We start from the raw sequence: 10,000 nt of genomic DNA, 5'->3' as shown, positions 1-10,000 counted from the left end.
GAGAAGGTGATAAAAGTAGGAGGTAGGGGGAAATGGGATTGGGTATAAGCAAGAGAGTACCAGAGAGGCTTTGGGATGACCTGAAGGAGAGAAAGAGAGAATCGAAGGAGGAAAGGGAGATCCGGAGGGGAGAAGCGGAGGATGGGAAGGGACATCCGAAGAAGGGAGGGAAGATCCGTAGAAGGGAGAGGAGGATCGGAGAATAGAAGAACCAGAGAAGGAGGTAGAGAACCGAAGAGGGAATGGGAAAATCGGAGGAAGATGGCAAGAGCTTGAGGAGGGAAGGGAGACCCAGAGAATAGCGAGGGAGGCGGAGGCAGCGAGAACCGGAGAAGAGACGACGAGGGAAGCGGAAAGAGGAGAAACGAAGAGCATAATACAGGTAGAGAGAGAGAGAGAGAGAGAGAGAGAGAGAGAGAGAGAGAGAGAGAGAGAGAGAGAGAGAGAGAATTTGAGAGTAGAAGTAACCAATATGGATAGTTTGCGAACCAGAAGAAAAAGGGTAAGAACCGAAATAAATGAGGAAAACAGGGAAGCGCAGGACAAAAAAAGAAAAGAATGCAGAATGTTATAATTATCAGAATAGAGCACACAGAGTTAGTATGACTCTACAGCACTTGGTCGAGATTCGGATTCACACTAAGAGCTTGGATACGATGACGGAGTAAATGAACGGTGTCCAGCCTCTTTGAACCTCTGAGATCGAACACCGACCTTGCTAGAAACAAGATCGTCACTCTACCATGTAAGAGAGAGACTGAAGCAGCGGTCCCCATCACCATTGGTCATCGGGGGACTGAGAGTTGACCCTGCAGGAAGCAAGGCTATCGCTGTACCGAGTAAAGCGTAAATGAGGAACATGGATCGACATGGAGAAAGAGACACGCAGCAGAATACCTGAAGTCCATAACTGGGTTATTTACTGGGAAAGCTGCAGTAATTATTTTCACTATTATTGACTACCAAGGGTGTGGATAGCTATCAGGGTAGAAATAGTAATCAAGGATTGCTCCTCGTCTGCACTCAATCCGGCATGTGCTGCCAGATGGAAACGTTTAAGAGGCACAAAATGTATTGTTTACAAACCTCACGGGAATTTTGACATTAATTGGAGACTAATCATCTTAGCTTACAACTAGTAGTAATAATCTCATGCCTACAGAAGCTGCTGATATAAAGAGCAGACACACTACGCAACTTCTACCTCAACAAATGCTTCCAACCAGTCATCAAGCACTGCTTAAACAGTTTTCTGTCTCACACACCTCAGTATGATTGATTAAATAGCCCACGTAGCACCTTCTCAGTCTTCTTAAATAAAGGTGTCATCTACATGCTTCAAAATCCACATGATCCTAAAATTCGTATTGGGTTTATAAACTAGATTTATATACCTGGCCTCTCCTTCACTGGTGTTCTCATCCAGGTATATATTACCAGATCAAGGTGACATCACCCAACGGCTTACATTCACTTCAGGTAATATTAACCCAGTCAATATTTCATTAACTCATTTTCCAAAGAGTTACCGTGTGTATTTTCAAGTCCATCCATGTCCATCATTCTCCAAATTTCTTCTCTGGCATCTTAGTCAAAAGCATCTTTATATTTCTTAAATACTATGTACATCTTGCCTTCTCTGCCAGCTTTTTCAGTTCAAATATCTGATCTTCACACCTTCCATCTCGCAACGTACCTTATTCATCATTGATAAATTTCTTATTCATATGCGGTGCTCTTCTGACTTAATAGTGCCAATTCTGCTTAATAAAATAATGCTTTAGATATTTCTGACACCCGCCATAATGTTTATTAATTGATTCAGTCACTGCTCTTTCCCATTTCTCTAGCACATTACCACATAACCTTGAGGGGAATTATTAACACCATCTCCAGTCTTTTTCGTCCGCAACATATAGTATTTTTTTTACACGCATCTCCTCAACACCTGCAGTTTTCCACATTCAGCTTCGTACCTGGTAGACTCAGTTCTGTTATAGAAATCTTCGGTTACAAAATCTTGGCTATCAAATGATTTTGTACCCTTTACACGCCATCAAATGGAATCGTGTTCACATCGGCACCTCTTTCAACACTTCCATCCATTAGACTGGTCATTCTTTCGACCTACTTCTAACATCTCTTTTGTCACCCTTTAACATTCTCCCGTGTTCATTTTTACCATTTGTAATTACTGTCCATCAGTTTTCCTGCTACAATTTCTTTCTCTGTCCAAGAGTTTCCTCTTACCTTAAAAGCGCTTCTTTATTAATTATCCCTAATTCCTTCTTCCCTACCTGGTTTTGCTCCTTTTAACTAATCCTTTTTTCTTAACATATACTCTGATCGCTCCCACGTTTTCTTGCCTCTGATTTGCAGACTTAAAAAAATATTCATTTCTACTAACAATCATTACTTTCTCTTGCCAGCTTCTCCTCCTCCCACTATTTTCACCAAGCAATTCCTCTAATTTTTTGCCAGTTTGAGGAGCTCTGCACACTTTCTTGGCTTTCTGAACCAATTATTTCTTGTATAAATCCCACATGGCAATAAGATCGATTTCTTCATTACCTCTTTCTTCAAGATCACTATAAACTCTTGAACTTATCTATCAGTTCACTCTCACTGAAGTTTTCTACTTTTCTTCTTGTATCTCACGTAAGGTATGATCACTCCATTTTATTGGCATTTCATCTTTTACAACACTAACATGTAATCATTCAAACCTCCAGACATTTCTCTCACTTCTATTGTGTTAAACGTGCATACTTAAGCCCACTCTCTCTCGTGAACATAATTCATATTTTCCTTATAGTTTCATAATTTACCATGTTTTATAATTATTGAACTTTATGTTTAAAATATCCACAGCATTAGTAATACTTAACTTCAATTCCACACGTCTCTCAAGCTACAGCAAATGCAGCTTATTCCTGGAACAATATTAGCATCTATTAAGTAATTTTCAGTATCGATTTTCACTTTACACTTGAGGTCACCGATCACACTGTTTCAGTAGCTACTATAGGTACCAAACAATTCTCATTGCTCCATTCAACTGGGCTCTAGAAGACTCGAACCGTGGACCCCATTGAATGTTTATTTCCATGGAAGTATGGATAATAGTTTAATTCACATTGTCTAAACTATCTAAAAAGTATATGTTTTCCAATCCCCTCGTATGTAATACGAATCGTCAGACATTTAGGCTCAATCTGTTGTTAGAGCATCCATGTTGTTTATCTGTTATCAGATCATGGTGATGTACATAATTTTTAATCTTTGCCCCCTATTGATTTTTTGTTATATTTAGCATCTGTACAAGTTTCGAGAGTGATAAGGAAAACATATTAAATGTATATATATCGGCTCAGTTTCTGTTACAGAAAACAAAGTTTGTGGTTGGGGAGGGAGGAAGGGAACTATCAAGGGAAACCGCAAAGTCATTACGACTATATAGCACTTGGAAGAGGTCAGGATAAGAATATGGGATGGAACGCGGGGTAAGGAATGGTGCCCAACCACTTGGACTTTCGGGAATTAAATGCCGACCTGCATGAAGCGAGACCGCCGCTCTACCGTCCAGCTCAATTCGTTCTGTATTGTTTATTTAGTTTCAATTGAGCAGACTAAGCTGAAAGCTGTGTTGAGTATACGGGTCATATCATCGCTGCTGTGACAACTGACCGTCGCTGTCCAAAACTGGGGTCTGTCACATCACTTAAAAACAACGTTACTTCTCATATACTTAAAGGAGCCGTTACATTTTAATTAAATGCTTCGTTTTAATATAATTTTGCATGTTCTACATGTTTCTGCTATTCTCTATATTCTCTGCTATTCATATATGCTCTGAAGAGCATATATTCTATGCTATTCTCTGCTACTCTCTTCGTCCACAGAGGTAATCTGTTGTTTAATTTATTAATATATGAGTATACTTTTCTCTATTAGCTTTATATTTCCTCAACAGTGTTCACGTTCAGTAATTTTATCCAGTTTTCATCACAGAATTATCTAACCACTTGGAGTCGTCGGTATAACGACGGTCCCGGGTTTTCCAGCCGGTGTTCGATTACCCAAGGTCCCAGTGCTTGGATCCGAGGTTCTTTCCCTCCCAGATTTTTGTCTTGCTATCTCTGTATATATCTAAGTGCTATATACTAACACTGGTTTAACTATCTCACGTTATTTTACGACCCATCATGCCAGTTACCTACCCTGTACACTTTTATCGCCCTTAAATGTGTACGGAATATCAAAGTTCGTGTTTAGACGGAATGAAACTATTTTATGGACACTGTTTATTAGTTTTCCCGTGCGTAAATTTCGTGGTCCTTCTCTGTCCCTTCGTCCTTGTCTGTTGTGAGAAACTAATCTAATATGTTTTTCCTACGCTTTTAGAACGTCGCCAGGGACTATTTGGGCTTGGCAAATAATCATCAATCATGTTCAATTAATTTTTCCGTCTTCTTCATCACCTGATAAAGCATTCCAATTATTATTTGAGTTATTAAAATCATTAAAGATTAAAATATCGTAGTTATTTACCATTGAATTTTACCGTATACTGTAGCTTTATACTCCACGAAGAGATTACAGTCTGGTTAAAATTCTTAAACTAATTTGAAATTTGTGACTGTAATGAATTTCTACAATCAATGAGTTTTTGTGTATTAGTCACAGTTCCATATTTGTTGATCATCCTCAATGATCAGCTTGTGAATCCAATCCCTGTAGAGAGCATTATAACCCAGGCAATGAAACCTCTGCTATACTAGATGTGTTCATCAAAGTTCCGCCCAGGGCGATAATATTAGGTTTCCCCTGCAATAACATACACAGCCAATTCGTCTCATTTGATCATATGATTTTGTTATTTGTTTAATATACGGTGACACCAGCTGCATTCCTTTTAATTGCTAGCTTTGTTTTACGGGCAAGGTTAAGGCTGGGACCACCTCGTCTAATTAATTTTAATCCCATCGCATACCTGAAACTGGACAGGAAGACAGGGGGGAGAGAGAGAGAGAGAGAGAGAGAGACAGAGAGAGAGAGAGAGAGAGAGAGAGAGAGAGAGAGAGAGAGAGAGAGAGAGAGAGAGAGAGAGAGAGAGACGGAGAGAATGTGTGGGTTAATAACGCAAAAATATTTGTACTAATTACTGTTCTTTATAAAATTTTAATAAGTATTTCATTAGAAAGTGAAGAGATGACGACGTTTCGGTCCGTCCTGGACCATTCACAATCGACTTGAGAATGGTCCAGAACGGACCGCAACGTCGTCGTCCCTTCACTTTCTAGTGTGTGGTCTGGTCAACATACTTCAGCCACGTTATTGTGACTCATCGCCTGCATAAGTATTTCATTCTTTTTAAAATTACATTTGTACTAATAACGACAATTATACCAACTAGGACAGCAAACATAACTGCTGTATGCAGACAATGAGTTACAATAACATGGCTGAATATATGATGACCAAACTACCCATGAGTAGATGAATAACTTCCTTATAACTTTGAATCCCTGTAACAAGATTACCACGTCCGTATTTTATCATATGCCGCAGTCACCGTGAATGGTCCAAAAAGAACTATTGAAAAGCTGCTTATGAAATCATATTCAAATATATGAAACGCAGAACTACTGAGAAAATAAATTCCAAGGGTAATGAGAACCTGTTCACACACCTTCACATGAGTCATTTCATATAAACCAGGTGAAATAAATAAGATTCATTTTAAGCTTTTCACTCGGCACTGACCTAACAACTGTGGATCGGAACACCTGTGGACCGAAACGCCTCTGGACCGAAACACCTGTGCGTACCTGAGGGAAAGAAAATAAAAGTGTCTTTAAGAATGATTATCAGTCTCAAGTACAACTTGGTGAGTACAACTAGGCAAGGTTTATATATAATAATAATTGTGAAAACTAAACCTCAGTTTTACTAAATAAACATCAATTAAATTTCACAATTAAAATCAACCAAACATCTTACTATCTTAGCCAATTTATATATATTTATTTTGATTCGACAAAGTTGACAAAAAATTGTCATTTATTACAGTGAAATTATTTGCAATTTAGGCTTTATTTAGGGTCGAACATAGGGTCGGCGTTCGAGCCCCAGCCCTACATCACCCTCGTTTTAACAGTGTGTTTGGGTTCACGGCGACATGTAGACAAAACACTTGTTTATTACACTTACCAAAAGACACGCCAACCGAACGCAAATTAAAACAAATGATTGTTTATAGACGCTAGACGTTTTATACACTCTGTTTTGTAATGAGATGAAAGGATCAAAATTGCTAGATGTTTCAAAACAGAACTAAGATATTGGAGTGAAATGAGTTACATGTGATTATTACTTTTTTTTCATTGCTACAAATGACCCTCTTTCGTATGCAGAGTGGATTTTAACTAGGGAAGTTATCATCTCATTTTCTTCTCATCGGACTTTACGAACATCTTCAAGTTCTAAGGAGAAAATTTACCCAAGCAATTAGCGTAGCCTCTGCTTCGGCCAGACCTTCACCTGGGCCAGACTTCTACCTCGGCTAGACCTCTCTGACTCGGCCAGACTTCCCCGACTCGTCCCCCTCCACACCGCAATCTTCACCCCCCCCCCCCCCCTTACCTATCCTACCTGTTGTTGGCTCGGGAATTAATGTTCCACTGGCCCGGTCTTTGACCAGGCCAATTGATAACTGGTCTGGACAGCCAGACGCCTCGACGAAGCTGCTTGCAATCTGACGTACGGATCACAGCCCTGTTGATCAGGTATACTGTGGAGATATTTATCAAGTTCTCTCTTGAACACCGTGACAGAGAGAGACAGATAGCTAATTATAGTTATCCTCTCTCAGCATGCCTATTATTGCACTTGTACTTCTAAAATGAGCTATTTTGCACCTTTTTCCTCCCTACAGGTCTCATGAACGGCTATTTCCGTGTGCAGAATTGGAACCAGTCAGCCAGTAACATTGAGTAAATGTAAATTATGTATCTCTCTCTCCTGCGCTCTAGATTATATAATTTCAAAGTTTTAAAATTGTTTCAATAATTCAGACGATTTATTGGATGGTTTCGGATAGGAAAATAGCTTTTGCACGTTCTCCATGTCAGAAACTCGTCCAGCTTTAAACGGGGCTGTTAGTTTGAAACAGTATTCCAGCCAAGAGTCCAAAAGTATCTTGAAAAGTCGAATTGGTTTGGCATCTTTTGTTTTAAAGGTCATTTTATTCAACCTATTTGTCTTGCAGTTGTGACTGCTACTTTATTATGGTCGTCAGAGGTAAGGTCTTAGGACATTATTACTCCCAAATCTTTAATATCGATTTTTCTTTCAATAGTGAGATTTGATTGCATTTTACATGTGATTTCCTTTTTGATATTTTTACTCGTAGCACAAAAGCGTGAGCTCATCCTCATTAATAATATTTTCGGTGGTCCATGGAAAGACTTGATTAACATGAGTTTGGAAGTTTCTTATGTCCTCTATATTGTCTACTCATGAAAATCTTTGTGTCATGTGCTAAGGGTAATACAAAACTATTGGTTGTGTTCCTCTCAACACAATATGTTCGATATGTCTAATATTTCCGATATGAAGATGAGACAAAGTACCGGACCAAACACAGTGACTTCCGGGAGACTGAGCACCTAAAGATTGAGCACCTAACGACTGAGCACATTCCCACCCAGACCTCTGTCACCCTTCCCACAGTCCCCACCCACGATTCCCACCCTTCCAACACCTTCACCCCGCCCAGATTTCCAAACACACCACACACCACGGACCTCTCAAATCTCCGTCCACTGAGAAGTTACGCCCCACACAAAAAATTTAATTATCACGAGTGAAAAAGAGAAAATAATGGTATAACAGCTGCTTATATATGAGGCCAATATTTTTAGTATTTCCCACGTGGCCCAGCTTCGTGGATAACCAGAAGTTGGCAGCCACAACACAAGACGGTCAGCAAGAAGAGCGATCATTTGTTCTACAGCAGACTCACATTGGGAACATGTTTGCTCAACATGCAGATAAGTGTGAAATGTTGTTAACCGGCCACGTGAAGGTTCAGGAACCCAGGAACTAAGTAAAGTGCTTACTTAGTGCTACGTAACTTAACTCCTTAACGCTTTACTGAAACCCTGGAGACATTATTCCTACTGTCTCTAGGGTAAGGCTTCAGATAAGCTAATTATTTTTTATAGAAAATTTTGTTTTGCCTTTGTGTGTGTGTGTGTGTGTGTGTGTGTGTGTGTGTGTGTGTGTGTGTGTGTGTGTGTGTGTGTGTGTGTGTGTGTGTGTGTGTGTGTGTGTTTGTGTGTGTGTGTGTGTGTGTGTGTGTGTGTGTGTGTGTGTGTGTATTCACCTAGTTGTGCTTGCGAATGCCCACCTCTCAACTGTTACTAACTACTTTTTTTCCCCACATCACACACACACACACCCCAGGAAGCAGCCCGTGACAGCTGACTAACTCCCAGGTACCTTTTTACTGCTAGGTAACAGGAGCATTAGGGTGAAAGAAACTCTGCCCATTGTTTCCTACTGTTTCTCGCCCATTGGTCCCGGGAATCGAACCCGGGACCACAGGATCACGCGCCCAGTGTGCTGTCCAGTCATCCACCGGCTCCTGTGTGTGTGTGTGTGTGTGGGTGTGTGTGTGCGTGTATGTGTGTGTGTACTCACCTATTTGTACTCACCTATTTGTGCTTGCGGGGGTTGAGCTTTGGCTCTTTGGTCCCGCCTCTCAACTGTCAATCAACTGGTGTACAGATTCCTGAGCCTACTGGGCTCTATCATATCTACATTTAAAACTGTGTATGGAGTCAGCCTCCACCACATCACTGCCTAATGCATTCCATCCGTTAACTACCCTGACACTGAAAAAGTTCCTTCTAACGTCTCTGTGGCTCATGTGAGTACTCAGTTTCCACCTGTGTCCCCTTGTTCGCGTCCCACCAGTGTTGAATAGTTTATCCTTGTTTACCCGGTCGATTCCTCTGAGGATTTTGTAGGTTGTGATCATGTCTCCCCTTACTCTTCTGTCTTCCAGTGTCGTAAGGTGCATTTCACGCAGCCTTTCCTCGTAACTCATGCCTCTTAGTTCTGTGTGTGTGTGTGTGTGTGTGTGTGTGTGTGTGTGTGTGTGTGTGTGTGTGTGTGTGTGTGTGTATGTGTGAGTGTGTGTGTGTGTGTGTGTGTGTGTGTGAGTGTGTGTGTGTGTATGAGTGTGTGTGTGCGCATTACATTACACTTTAGGCAAGTATCGAGGCTTCCGTGACAGTGTTAGTCAGCTGTCACGGGCTGCTTCCTGGGGGTGGAGGCCTGGTCGAGGACCGGGCCGCGGGGACACTAAAGCCCCGAAATCATCTCAAGATAACCTCAAGATAACCTCCCCAAGGACGAACTACTGACATTGCCCAGCACGCTGGCCCACAGCAGTTGCCTAACTCTCAGATACCTATATACTGCTAGGTGAAAAAAAGGAGGCATTAGGTAAAAAGAAAACGTGCCCACACAGTTCCGTCCTACCCAGAATTTGAACCCGGGATCCCCGACTTTGATTCGAGACCGAATCCGAATCTACTGCAACGTTTCAACCCAAACATCAATAATTTTCAAAATAAACTCAAGACATCTACAAAAATAAAATAGAGAGCAATGCCCGTCACAAATAGGACAAATAATAAAAAAATAATAAAAACTTTCCACCAGGTAAAAACATAATTAATAAAAATATTACACACTAAAGCCTTCACATTAACATGATCGCCCTCAAAAGCCTGACTAATTCTAAACTTTTCATTCGTATGAAATGTTTTCCTCACTCCTAATGGATAGTGCAAATCTGGTCGACTATAATGCCCAGTGTGGAACGTTCCATTCCTGTCTAACACACGTCTGTTATTGTCAGGTTGATGACAGGAGCTGTTGGTTGATGCCATGGGCTACTGGTTGATGACACGGGCTACTGGTTGAT

The sequence above is a fragment of the Procambarus clarkii genome, chromosome 51 (assembly GCF_040958095.1).
Source record: "Procambarus clarkii isolate CNS0578487 chromosome 51, FALCON_Pclarkii_2.0, whole genome shotgun sequence".
Taxonomy (NCBI): Eukaryota; Metazoa; Arthropoda; class Malacostraca; order Decapoda; family Cambaridae; genus Procambarus; species Procambarus clarkii.
Note: the sequence above shows the minus strand (reverse complement) of the source record.